Source organism: Rhipicephalus microplus, chromosome 1, assembly GCF_043290135.1.
Source record: "Rhipicephalus microplus isolate Deutch F79 chromosome 1, USDA_Rmic, whole genome shotgun sequence".
Classification (NCBI taxonomy): domain Eukaryota; kingdom Metazoa; phylum Arthropoda; class Arachnida; order Ixodida; family Ixodidae; genus Rhipicephalus; species Rhipicephalus microplus.
The window spans coordinates 108,608,526-108,622,485 of NC_134700.1; the positions used below are offsets into that span (position 1 = coordinate 108,608,526).

The 13,960-nt window shown below is 45.1% G+C and overlaps 1 protein-coding gene and 1 long non-coding RNA gene across 4 annotated transcripts in view; one reads left to right on the top strand and one right to left on the bottom strand.

Annotated features, from left to right (window-relative positions):
- The window catches only part of LOC119178362 (inositol hexakisphosphate kinase 1-like), a 66,578-nt gene extending 64,260 nt beyond the window's left edge, over positions 1 to 2,318 (bottom strand). Inside the window, exons 1-2 of one of the 2 annotated variants that reach the window (XM_037429560.2) lie at positions 2,028 to 2,318; positions 1,583 to 1,934 (exon numbers count right to left, since the gene is read on the bottom strand). The gene's annotated coding sequence lies outside the window, so the exon portion shown is untranslated. The remainder of the gene's footprint in view (positions 1 to 1,582; positions 1,935 to 2,027) is intronic. The other variant, XM_075886984.1, reaches the window with a different exon arrangement.
- The window catches only part of LOC142796428 (uncharacterized), a 106,325-nt gene continuing 93,096 nt past the window's right edge, over positions 732 to 13,960 (top strand). For both annotated transcript variants that reach the window (XR_012893835.1, XR_012893834.1), the window contains exon 1: positions 732 to 1,027. This is a non-coding gene — a long non-coding RNA (uncharacterized LOC142796428). The remainder of the gene's footprint in view (positions 1,028 to 13,960) is intronic.

Consider the following 13,960-nt stretch of genomic DNA (forward strand, 5'->3'; position numbering starts at 1 on the left):
CACATAATAAACCTCTCTCTGTCATACAGCAGCCTCAGCAATATATTGTAAGTACTGAAGCTACAGCAACGGTCAGTGACCTATACAATGGGCATGATAGACATGATACAAATGGATGACCTACTGAAATGTGTTGTGCAAGTAGCAATGTTGCCATGCCAGAACTACTGGCATACAAGATACACCATTGAAGCCACAAGGAGAAGTTTTGTTCTAAAGTACTATTGCAACATGTGGGTGCAAATAATCCAATGCTCTTGCAAGAGCAGCAGTTGGTCACTCCCTTGGGGCATTCCTATGGGAGTGTGGCCTGGGAACTTTTGACAACCCCTCTATATCATAGTCCATGAAATCATACAAGTATGGTTGCGCACAAAGAACATTGTGCGCAACCAGAGCTATATCATAGTTATAAGTTAAAGAGCCATAGTTATACATTCCAAGCATGAACAAACTCGCCAAGCAGTAAGTTTTCATGGAATAATCATTTTATCCCAGTTGGCTATGACCTTAGCTGCCAAAAGAAGGGAATATACCACGGCAACTGAGTATCCCCGTACACTGACGTACACGTAACAAATGACTTTCCAGGTATACGAAATTAGGCTGAGAACGATCGTGCAGCAGTAATTGAAGCCTTCGTCAGCAGCAGTTTAAGCGGTAGCAGTCTCCAGTCTCAAGTCATAGGAGCCACTGATTTGCGCGTTCTTTGCAAAAAGAAAGGCCTCGGCAGGGCACACGAGCTGGCGATGAAGGCATGCTAGGCCAACGCGTGGTTTCGTTATTCCGCAAGCCTATTCGTTTCCGCAGATAACCGCACGCCCACTTCCGGCATAACATACCAGACGCCGGAAGGAGGCGACGACTGAATATTACGGCAAAAGTGTTTATTGCCGCTATCGCGGTGGTCGAGACGCCAGCTTTCTACTCTGACACGAACAAGGTGACGTCATGATCTTTTTTTGTCTCCGATTTTTAATCCTAGGGGTGACGGTACAGAGAGTCGGAGAAGATCGCCAGATGCAAGGTAGGCCTGCAAACTCATACTTTAGCGCTCAAGAAACGCGAGGCAGTTGACAAGTTATACAGAACAAAACGGTCCTTACTACATAGACGGGAGCGCGGTACGTACTTCGACAGCTGATAGCAAATCCTAATATATACCATCCACAGCCGATAAATTCTGGAAGAGAAACAGTACCGAGAGCTTTATCGATTTCATTTTCGAGTGGGCACGTGAGAAACTACTCGTACTACGGCCGATTTGCCCTCGCCAGTCGATCCTCGCAAGGACACGCTCGATCTAATCTACCGCCGCACGCGCGCGCACTTCACACACACGACAACGCTATCAACTGGGTCGCGCCTTTGAAAATCGGCACGCGAACCAAGCCATCAGCGGGTCACTGCCACTGGGGCAGGTGTGAAGAAAACAAGAGGAGAGCGAGCGACGTGGTTGCATCATGCTACGGGCGAGCAGCCTTGAGAACGTGCCTCGCAGCACGAGAGAGACAAGCACCACCAACAGCGCTCGACAGTGTGCATTGATACTCATACAGGAGACCAGAACGCAAGCACACACCTTTTCTTTGCGGGTTGCCGTGGGGGACGCCTACGCAGCAGACCGCTCGACGCCGCCACAGTGGAAGGAGGAGGGCCCGTGGAAAAACACCGCGTGACCCCAGAGATGGCTACAAGGGCCGATGCTTTGTTTCTTGCTGCAGTAGTGATTTCCAGGAAGAATTGAGAGGGGCTGCGCCATTCACTTCCTTTTCGTGTTTTAATTCTTTTATTTCCGTCATTCCCCTTCCCCACACCAAACGCCAAACCAACCAAGGTTTATTACGCTCATTTTTCGTTTCATTTGCTTGTCTCTCCCGCTCTCGAGGAACCGTGGTCGGTCGCGTTCATTCTTGCCAAAGAAGCGGCGGCGGCTGCGAGAAAAAAAAGGAAGCCTCCCACGATCTCACCCCACCCCGAGTACCCCGAAGAAGATAAACCGCTGGCGCCGCGGGAGCCAATCCTACCTTGTCAGCGAAAACTGCGAATGTGTGAGTCTATCCGCACGAAGAAGCGGGCATCAGCGAAGCGTCACACCACCACCACCATTGTCGGGATACAGGCAACGACACGGCACCCACACCACCGCACCGTTCGAGCGTACGCCGAACATTGAACAGATGCTCAGCTGGCGAGCAGGCGGCTGCGCAGACCCACCATGTGACCTCGAGAAACGACTTTCCTAAAACAGCTTAGTAGCGCTAGAGATAGCGGCTCCCAGAAAACCCCGCCTGTGCAGAAAAACATCCAAGAGCCAGAAGTAACGCTTTTAGCGCCACTCTGCAAACACTGCAATGCGTGGCAGCGGCGCCTCGAGCGCATTTTCGATCTGTTTTCCGCACAGCTGCAAAGTTACGACACGATATTGTTCATGTCACTGAGAACGCAAGTTGCACTACGTTTATCTACTGTTTATGTGACGACACAGACGCTACGGCCAGTCAGGACGTAGGGGGCTCGCTTTTGCAAGTGACGTTTACAGCAGCGCCCAATGGCGAGCGCCTAGCAACCACGGGAGCCTCTGTTCTCTCCCCCCATTTGCTGTGTTTACTTCCACGCAATGCTGCGGGCCGCACGCGCGCGCCGTCGGTAGCTGTTGCCGGTGCTGTTGCCAGTGCGGCACGAGCTACCGTGCACGCTGCCGCGAAATCTTCCGCGTGGTTGCGGCGTGGCAGCGGGTCAAAAACGGGTGCGCGTTTTTGCAAGGATGAGAACTATGTTGCTCCGCGCTGATTTCGCGGTACCGCAACGTAATGCACTGACGTTTCCCATAACTTCAGCACATTTTTTGAGCGCATTTCGTTCGAATTTAGGCTGACCACTGCGAAAAATCCAACTGTGTTCTTTCAACCACACGCACTCGTTCCTTGAGATGAATCCAATTTCTATTGGGCGACAGAAGGAGACGAATCTACTGATTTCTGACCGTTGTCACATGCTAGCGCAATTAAAATCTTTATACTTGAGGAAATGAGGAATACATAGTACAGTAGGTTTCTGCGAATCACATTTTATTCAATTCCTCACGCCTGAAACGGCGTAGCCACTTCAGAATGTCCCGTTTGGCGAATGCATGTGTGGCGCAAACCGTGCAACCATGGCCACTAGGACGAGATATCGATCGACAAAATCTTCCACGGAGTGCGCCAGCGTGTTTCGTTCACATTTTCCACTACGAGAGAGGGGTTTTCCGAGAACGTAGGGTTAACCGCGCTCTCAAGGCATATCATTAGCCTACAAAACACTGCATATGAACACGGCTGGGAACCAAGCAACACAGGCCTTTGAGACTCGTGCATGATTCTGCTCTATTTATTATGCTAATTCCTAACCATCCTATTCGTCATCAAATTATTTCTCTTCGCTCTTTCGCAATATTTCTTTTAAGCTTATATTTTGCAGCTAATATTTTATAATGTGATTATTTCTGCATATTTTTGGTTCTGCTACACGCTGTTTTACTTTTGTCATACTTATTCGGTCTTATTAATGTGTAATATGTCACGTCTATATTGCCGTATTTTTTGTTACTCTTGTCTTCTGTTTTAAATTTATGTCGTTCTGTTTAAATGTTATTCCGAAATTTCTGGTGCCATTATTGTGTATCATGGCATATCTCATTAGTTTACATTTTTTTGCGCATTGTATCTCACTCCCCTCAGCAACACTTCGGCAATTTCAAACTTAAATAATGAATAAAGAAATTATGTGGTATTCATTCATCATGTTAGTATTTAAAAAAAAAAGAAGTATGCGCGCTAGAGCGCGTCCCGCAGGACCTTAATGAAGTTATTTCAATCAATCAATGCATGTCACCCTTGAAAAGTTATTCCAATCTATCATGTAAAACAATGCAATTTTGTCACTTTATTTTTTGGAGAATTACGCAGTGCGAAAAATAATCGTGCGTAATAGGCGTGTGTTCAAATTAAGAAATCACTGTCAAAATATTGCAGTGAAAACATGCAATTATTAACCAAACAAAGGAGCTTATATTGGTTATTACGTCACCATGAGGCCTTCTTACGTTGACTTCAGATATGCTGGGTTAATCTTTCGTTGATATATCACAAAACAATAACAGTCGTTCCTATTGTCACGAGGTTGTGTGACACGTGCGGTTCTTTTGCAGATGTCACGAGGTTGTGATACACGCAGCACTTGAGAGGAAGCACGCAGGAGTCAGGGCGGTGTCAGGCGAACTGTTTATTCACACGTGACAAGTTATTTTATAACACCAATGATGAAGCAGTCCAGCATACATGCTTTTTCAGAGCTCTCTAGGAAACTTATTTGCATAATCTGTTTTTTCGTTAAACATTCCATTGATATGAAGTGTGTTCCTTTTTTTTTCTGTTGAAGCAGTCGATTTCTTTTTATGTGATTCTTAAAGGTAAAAAAAGAGAAAAGTGAGCCCCGTAACTGCATGCATCAGAGTGCGACACCTCAACGGTAGCTCACAAGGGATGGGGGTAAGGAGGAATTAAAAGGATAGGATTAAAAGGTATATATAGAGAGATGAAGGAGAAAGCGCGGCACAGGGGCAGCGAGCAACGGAAGTAAAGAGGAGATAGGAAAGATGGACACGGTAGCAGGAGTCCGAGGACGGGGCACCACTCAGCGAGAGCTCATGTCGGCGTCAGGAGATGGCTTAAAGAGAGCCTAGTCGGCCAGAGCTGCGCTGTCGTCGGAGATCGTGGGGGCACAACCGGTCGGCACGAAATCCAGAGAGCGATTCCCAAGCAGTTGATATTCGAAAAAAGGAGCGTGATACACACAACGTATGTCTCCGTGCTCAATTCGAGTTCACTAATTAACCATTCACTCAAAAAGACACCTTGTAATTGAAAAATTGACTCGAGCCTACTGGAGCCACAGCATTTAGCCGAAGTCTACGCCCCCACTTTCAAGATCTTTTGCGCAAAATATTTATAGTAAAATTGATTGAGTAATTGATTTATTAACATCATTATTTATACATGATCTCCTTATAGCATGTGGCTGGGCTGCATAGTCCAGCAGTTCATTGGTTATCGCTGCCGTGTTGACCCTCGCCACGACCCAGTGATGGCAGTCAAGCTCATTGCTGAGCTGAACGTCCTCCTTTTCTTCCGAGGGTTACGGAAAGGGTCAAATAAAGAAAATATCGATGGACGCGCCTGCTAACCTAGGTCATGTAAGCCAAAGGGTACAATGTTATCGCTGCATGCTAGAAAACGTTTTGGGACGAATGCTGATTGCAGTGACAATTGACTTCCATAGCACTTTTCAAACACAAATGTATATATTCAAACACAGGGCGTGCGGACATGGGCGCAAGAACGGAGTCAGTGCAGCACGGACGTCGACTAACATCCGTTGTTAATCGACGCATATGTTGCCTTCTTTTTTCTCTATGTGGTTTCACATCGTGTTCGTTAGCTCAGCTCTCTTTTTCTAACATGTATTCATAGTGGCACTGATCCGGCGAGAACAGCTGACGAAAGATGGTGAGCTGTCTGTACCGGCGCTTGCGATCCCGTGTGTGAGAGGCTTTAGCGACGTGAAATGTATAACCGCCGCCAGCTGATGTTGTCATCGTCAACATAGTCATCACATGATTATCTCAGGATGAAACATAAGTGGGCCGTGGATATACATCGGTACTACAATAAATACGGTGATGTGCGATGAAACTGGAAGGAGGCAAGCACATCAGCGCTGAAGTTCGAAAACAAAACCACTGCGTGACGTCAGAGGTCTTGTCGTGGTTAGAATATCAGTTGGGCATCTCTTGAATGAAACTCCTAATCATCGCATTGGCTCCTTCACTAAAACATAGGGAGTGCATTGCAAGTGAGGTGGGCATACAAAACACAAAACTGGCCATAAAAATGTGGAAATACGACAAGGAAGAACTGTTCAAACAAAAAAGCTGTGTGATAACAAAAAGGGCAATGTTTTGCCTGTTTGAGGGTGGATTATGGCGAAAACATACCACTGGGAGCTTTCGCAGCGAGGGGGGGGGGGGGGGGCATTTTATTCGTAACGTATGACATGGCACAACGCAGGATACAGGACGAAACACTTCAAGAAGCAAGCGTGGACGGCGCTGTTGTTGTAGTCAGCGCTGTTCGTGTTTGCGGCTTCAAGTGTTTCATCCTGTATTCTGCGCTGTACGATTCCATACGTTATGAATTAAGAACAACTAATTCAACTGTGCGTTTTGTTGATATGCCCACTGCATCAATTAAGGTCGGTGAAGACTGAGCTCAATGTAACGATATGCTCAATCCAGCGCGACACTTACACGAAACGTTCACCTTTACGGACGCTCCATTTAAAAGTAACTTGAAGTAAATTGATCAGCAGTCGATGAAATTAAGAGATGTTTAGAGCACTGGTGAAAAGAAAACAAACAAGTGGCAGCTTTGGCACGAGGGCGTATCGATATATGAATGCGATAGCAACTAATCGAAATGTTATGGGAAACAAGACAGGTTGTCCTTCACAAGGAACGTGCCATGTTTGGTGCTATAACTTGGGCATTTTACTGAACATCATGGTGACTGTGAAGGCAAAAATGTGTTGATAGTGTCCGTATAATTCATAATCACACGAAAAAAAAAATCACAGCAAGTCCACGGAATGAATGATGATGAGTAGTGCGAAGCATCGATCAATCCGTCCGAGCTTCCGTTCGTGTGTCCGTCCTTCCGTACGTGCGCATGTCCGCGCGTCAGTCCATCCGTATACGTTCACCCGTTCGTGCACCCATTCGTCTGCTTGTCTGTCCATCCGTGCGTCTACCTAGTGAGCACTCCAAGTAGCGCCATCTCGCTTCTTTTTGATGATATATTCATCATACCGTCATCCAGTGGACAATTCAAGGACTAAAATAGAGTATGTACGACATTTTTCCTGTCAGCGCTTTGTTAACACTGAGAGCGTGATAACGACGCCGTGCTGCGTTTTTCGCAACATGTGGACGTGCGGGTATGTTCCACAGATTACTAACTATATACGACAACGGGGGACGCATACGCCACGCACATAAAAACGTTGGCAGATCCACGTATACACTGCGGGAATCGATGCGAAGCACGAATGAGGAATTGTCATAGCTCACTTTAAAATGAGCGCAACGTTACGAGGAGGACGTAAATAACGCTGTACATGACTTCCATACCATCATGATTATTCTGTTCGGACGTGTCATTTACCTTCGTCGTCTACTGATGTCAAGTAATACCAAATTTGGTAAATGTGTAGCTAGTGATAAGACCGCGAGTGCACTATGAGCGCAGCATGAAGTCATGTTTTACATGACACGTATATCAAGATTATCGTGTTTGGACGTTTCCTTTAACTTCATCGTCCATTCATGCCACGTAATGCCGAATTTCGTATATGTGGAGCTAGCGAAACGGCCGCGAACACGCTATCAGCGGAGTGTGTAGTCATGTTTTACATGACACGCATATCATGATTATCATGCTTGGACCTGTCATTTATCTTCGGCGTTTATTCACGTCACGTGATACCATGGCAAGTTTGGTACATATGGAGCTATATAAAAATGGCCGCGAGCATGCTATGAGCGTAGCACGTAATCATGTTTCTCATGACACGCATATCATAATTATCATGTTTGCACCTGTCATATACATTCATCATCCATTCACGTGTCGTAATACCAAATTTGGTGTATATGAAGCTAAATGACCGCAAGCGCATCATGAGCGTGGCATGTAGTCATGTTCTTACATGATACGCATGTTATGATTTCCACGTGAGAACGCACCACTTATGTTCGCCGTGCAGGTATGTCTACCATACCAGTTTTGCGATATGTCTTGTGAACGGAACCACCGCAGGAGCAGCAAGACCTTGACATGTAAATCATGACAACCATGACATACATGTCATGATTTTAATGTCATGACTAGTCACATATCGTCTTCATACAGTCATGTTATGCCATACGAAGTTTGGTATTGAAACCATTGTCGAAACGGCCAGGAAAGCTAAAAGTCGTAGGCGGCTGATAGATAGATAGATAGATAGATAGATAGATAGATAGATAGATAGATAGATAGATAGATAGATAGATAGATAGATAGATAGATAGATAGATAGATAGATAGATAGATAGATAGATATGCTCAAAGTCGCCGAAGTTTGCTTAGAAATGCTTCGCATTAAAAAAAAAAACATGGCTGATACCTTTTTTTTTTAAGGTATCGGTATAACAGAAAAGTGAAGCGTGTCTTCACCGAGGTAGTTGAGCATTTAGTTTCGTTCATTGTTTTGCCACTAGGGCAAAGGAACAAATGATTCAACAACAAATTGCAATGTTACGCGAAGAGCGGCAAGCAGCTAGAAACTTACAGTGCGCTCGAAATGGGCATACACAGCACGAGAGCGGTGAAACAAGCGTCTCACCTCGACACTTAAAGCACGCTGCTCGAGCAGAAAGACGCTCGGAACGAACACACAATTATACCCAGGATGAGCACTAACAACTGTAACGATTCCCACTTCATCGTATGTACACAGCGCGCTCCCTTCATAAACGCGGCAGTGAGCGAATTGACCTTCGTACTCTCCTTAATCAAGAGTCTGATCTGATAAGCGCGCGCAGTCCAAAAGACCATGCATGCCCCTAGGAGGCGCGCAATCAAAGAAGCGCGAGAGGCGCCCAATGCGAGGCCGTTGCGCCATCTCGCTACTGATGACGAAAACGCGGTGATGTTGAGCATACCTGAGGATTGGCAACGGGGTATGGTGCTTATAAATGGCTTGCCCTTAGCAGGCTTGCCAACGTACGCTAATACAGTCAAATTGCATTCGTTGCTTCAGTATATTAGGCAATGAAGTTAAAGCATTAGCTTATGCAGACGATGTCGGCTTCTTTCGCACAGATAAGCCAAGTGTAGAAAATGTGGTATCTACGATTTTAAAGTAGGGCGCAGTATCAGGAGCTCGTTCAAATGCCTCTAAGAGTTTAGGACTGTATAGTTTGGCTCGTGGGGTAGCGCACCGAATCAGTTCGCAGGGATGAATTGGACAAGAATTCCGCCAACGTACCTCGGTGCACTATTAGATGCGAATAGATTCAGTGCGCATTGCTGGAAGAATCGCATCTTTAAGCTTGAACGACAGGCCGAGACAATTGTTGCCCATCGGATTTCCACATTCGGGAGAGCTGAAGCTTGCAATACTTTCCTTGTAATAAAGCTTTGCTATATATGTATTGCAACTTATTCATTGCGCATGATTATATGTTACGAGTAGAACACCTTTATCTATGGCAAAGAGGCTCATGATTTTTCTTTCTTTCGAGACAATTCGCATCCGGTAATTCGTTCATTCTTGCAGTTTACACTTGTTGATGGCTTACCAACCTAATTGTTTCATCCAACTTCTCCGAACGCCGGTCTTTGTGGGGATTCTTGCAATTACGTTCCTTAAAGCTCGCTTTTCTGTAGAATACTTCTACACAATATCACGCAAGGTACTGTATAAGGATCTACTAAGTGTGCTCTTCCCACCTCCGTTATACCGTTCATTGTATTCCGATCTTTCAGACCACGATGTGCTGAAACGAGAGCGAAAAATGAACAGTCCACGGAATCCGAATACATTCTTCTATAAACTCCACTCTGAAATATCGCCGGTAAACACATGGTTAAAAAGAAAAGGCGTTTTTGTTTTTTCTTTTAACTGCCGTCTATTTAATGTGCCAGAGGCGATTGAACATTGTTTTGTGACCAGCAAAGACGCCATTCTGTTTTGGGATGTCATTTAGCGAGCACTGAGAAAAATCGCAGCATATCCACGGTGTGAAGGGTGATGAGTGGGGTGAAGCGTCCATGCGTCCGATCGCGTTCGAGAATGCAGACGGCGCGCCGGTAATACCGACGAGACGTGAGCCAAGGAAGCCGAGCGCAAATGTCTTCAAGGCGCCTGCCGCTCTGCTTCGTCCATGCCCCACCAACGATCCGCCACGTACGGCGACTATCCAGGAGACTGAGAGACGGACTCGTTGTCCGCACACTCAGGCAAAGCACGCACACCAACCAATCGGAGACTATAGCGGCACTTCGGAGAGTAACGGCAGAGTAACCGACAGAGCAACCGACAGAGCGGCAGAGTAACACCATTTAGGAAATGAGACGAGAAATGGTCATCCATTTCTTTTGCCTTCTTTTCTTTCTCGTCCCTTCTTCCCTCGCTTACGTGTGGAGCGTGAAGGGGATCTTCGCCCCTAAAAAGGTTTTGTCATTAATTCTCACACCATACGCTACCAAGATCGTTCGATGAAGTGCCATATGATATATTTTTCCTTATAGGTATGCACACCTTATGGAAGACACGTGTGCAGGACCGCAATGCAAACAAGTACAGCAAACTGGGTGAGTTGGTGCATGATGAAATGATATTGCTTTAGCTCAGCTCAGTTTGAACGTGAAGATGCCATGCAGTAAAGTAAAGGGAAATAAACAGACGACAGTGTGAGCGCTAACTTGCAACTCTTGTTTATTGCATACCCTTACAACATATTATACAGCTCATTCCACGTGACGCCACACACATGACAAAACCGTACACGTGTGGCACTGCACACGCTACCAAGGGAACCTATAGTTGTGATCTTATCTTAAATTAACAATCCTATATCAACGCTTCACAGCAAACGCTCCAGAAATTTGAGCTCTTTTTTGAGATAAGGATAAAGATGGTGTACTCACACACAGCTTCGAACATTTTGCGATAGCGTTCGCCTCAATAATTTCCCGTGTCAACTCGTTACGATTGCGGCCCAAGATGACACACTGGTCAAAGAATGTCGCCTGTTCCTTTTACCCTTTTTTACTGCATAGCATATTTTCTTTACGCTCTAACTGAGCTGCGCTGAAGCAATATCAATTTGCAATGCAGAACCGACCACCTCTTCACGTACACACTTCATTGAAATGGCTATTCACCTCAAGGACATTTATGACGACCTAGACTTTAGACTGGACTGGTACTTAATCTGGTAAGGTGTTTGGCGTCATCCCTTTCTTGTTTGTATATAACGCGATGTGAAGAATTTATGCTGTGTTAGCCATTGTTTCTTAGTAACGCTTGAGTGCTAACTGTCGCCATGTGATTGTACTTTGTGCTTGGTTTTTGGCATTATTATGGAAATACCATGAAATAAGTAAATGCGCTTCGTGGCATAGCGGCATGAGTCGCGCGCTGGAGAAAGTGAGGTCGCTGGTTCGACGGCACTCTACGGAATGTGTTCTTCTCGTTTTTTTTTTTTTTGCAATCTATGGTATATATTTTACTACGTCATATCGGTGACGAAAATACGCCAGCAGAGCTGTGGTGGACCCTGGCATGAACTACTTTCGTGTTAAAAAATAGTCAAGAAAACCCTGACAGAACCAGCGCTGTATGTGAGCGTCGACAGCTGCACAGTATACGGTGGTAGATGTGTTGCTGAAGGAAATAAAATGAACACAAGATAGACTGAGATAGATTTAACTAGACTCGATAGGAATATAGATGGATACTTGTAACCACATTTAAAGTTTGATACTAATGTCATCATATGGCATCAAATGAGTATGGTAGTGTCATCATCATCATAATCATGGGTGCCTCTCGCACAGTGGCAACAGATGGCATGTTGTGGAAGTTCAGCCACATGTTGTGGGGTCGAACTTGCACAATTCAGCCTGTCATGGTCTTTCGCCTTCGTTGCCCTCAGCAGCAGAGGGCGCTTTTCTATTGAATGGCGTTAAGTATGAATATTTCTTAACATCACGACATGTGCAATGAAACCTCGTGGAATAACTTGGAACCAAACCTGCGAGAGATTCACGGAGGTACAGATCACGGGCTAGGTCTATTTAAATAGGTCGCGAAAGCTCAAGCAAAAAGCGGTTCAGAAGCTATTGCCAGCGACATCAGCATGGAGAGTTATGGGAGCTGCGATTGAAGCGCGACTCGGTGTTGAGAGAACAAGCACTAATAGTGAAAAAAGCAACTTTGATTCAAAGTCAAAGCAATGAATAGGTTCTACAAATAAAATTTCATTTCCCCAATAATATTATGTAGCTCTTATGAACAAAGAATTCATCACAATTTTTATTATTGCGAAAAATATTTTAGCGCCCTCTGCCCACGCTTGAGTCAGTGCAGCCCTTGCACTACATGGGTGTACATGGAAAGGCCCACTCGCGAAACTCGTTTGCGATGACACACCCCCTCATGTGTTTTAGTGTTCCGTGCTTGCTTGCATTCTCTGTTGTCCACGAAATTGTTAAGTGCGTTTTATCGTTGGTGAACGTCTTCAGTGCAGTGTCCAGTGGGCAGCGGAACGATGCGAATTACATTTAATGCTGAGTGCTTTCGTCGGTATAGCTGCGGAAGTGATGTGCTGCGCAACGATGTAGTATAGCAACAAACGTATGTCTGCTGACCCATGTATTCTAGATAAGAAGCAAGGACAATGGTTCGGAATGCACTGCTCGCTGGACTTTCATCCGTCAATATTCATGTAGCCCGCTTTCCTTCTTGAGCATGCAGTGCCTACTATTCGTGTTATCGGTGAGCAGATTGCCAAGTTACCTATCGCTGTACAATTCGCATGTCTTCATTCGCATACGTATAGCGATAATTTATCGGAGCATAATGCAAACAAAAAGAAAAGAACTTAACGCAGGGAGTGTTCACAGCTGTTTTGTTCTTATTGCTATTTTGTACAGTATCATAAATTTGAGTTAGCCGCGCCGTGGTGGCCTAGTGGCTAAGGTTCTCGGCTGCTGACCCGCAGGTCGCGGGATGGAATCCCGGCTGCGACGGCTGCATTTTCGACGGAGGTGAAAATGCTGTAGGCCCGTGTGCTCAGACTTGGGTGCACGCTAAAGAGCCCCAGGTGGTCGAAAATTACCGGAGCCCTTCACTACGGTGTCTTTCATATTCATATGGTGGTTTTGGGACGGTAAACTCCGCATCTCAATCAAATAACTTCAAATTATTGTGACCATTGAATAAAACTAAAATGTCATCATCTTGGCGTGATTAGCCGTCATTTATTGTTGCTAAAACAGAAGATCAGAAGCATTGCGCATGCTAAAGAACCTGCGTATGGGTGTAACAATTAGGTCATGCTGCAGATATCTACAGCATAATTTAATTGTGATATATATATATATATATATATATATATATATATATATATATATATATATATATATATATATATATATATATATATATCACTTGTATACGCTTCTACGCTGTTGGTTGCCTTAATCCATCGGCGAAAGATGCCACGAACGGTGAATAACAGTTTTAAAAACAAGTTTCCCGGTAAAACCAAGGCAAAGTGAATGGTGGTGCACTTAAACATCACTATTTAGTCATGAGACCGTATTAGATCAGCTAGCGTTGAAGGGCACACGTGAATGACTCGCCGGCGATTGCCCTAGTTTGAGTCCTTAGCGATCAGGGGTCTATATGAAAAGTAATTTGAGATGAAATTTCGTGCTAGTTCAGAAAAAAATGTCGTCACTTGTTTACCAGCTATTGCGTCACATCAACTCTATTTTTGTTTCCGCCGGAAGTGTTCTCTCCTCAAAGAGATGGCACTAAGCCCCTTGAGCAGCTCATCAGATGCCTTTTCCGGACGTGTGGACTTCTATGGAGCCTTCGCTACCAGTGTATACCTTGTCACGGGTGTAAGCCCTTTTCATAGACCACGTCAAGTGTTCAGCAGCAGAAATAAATGCCCAAGAATTCACGCCACACACTAGACGCCACTTTGAATATATTTAACTTTATGCTGACCTCCATGGCGCACGCGCTGAAATAGACATAAAGCTGAGCTTTAGCTACATTGGATTTAAATCAATGTAGCAGA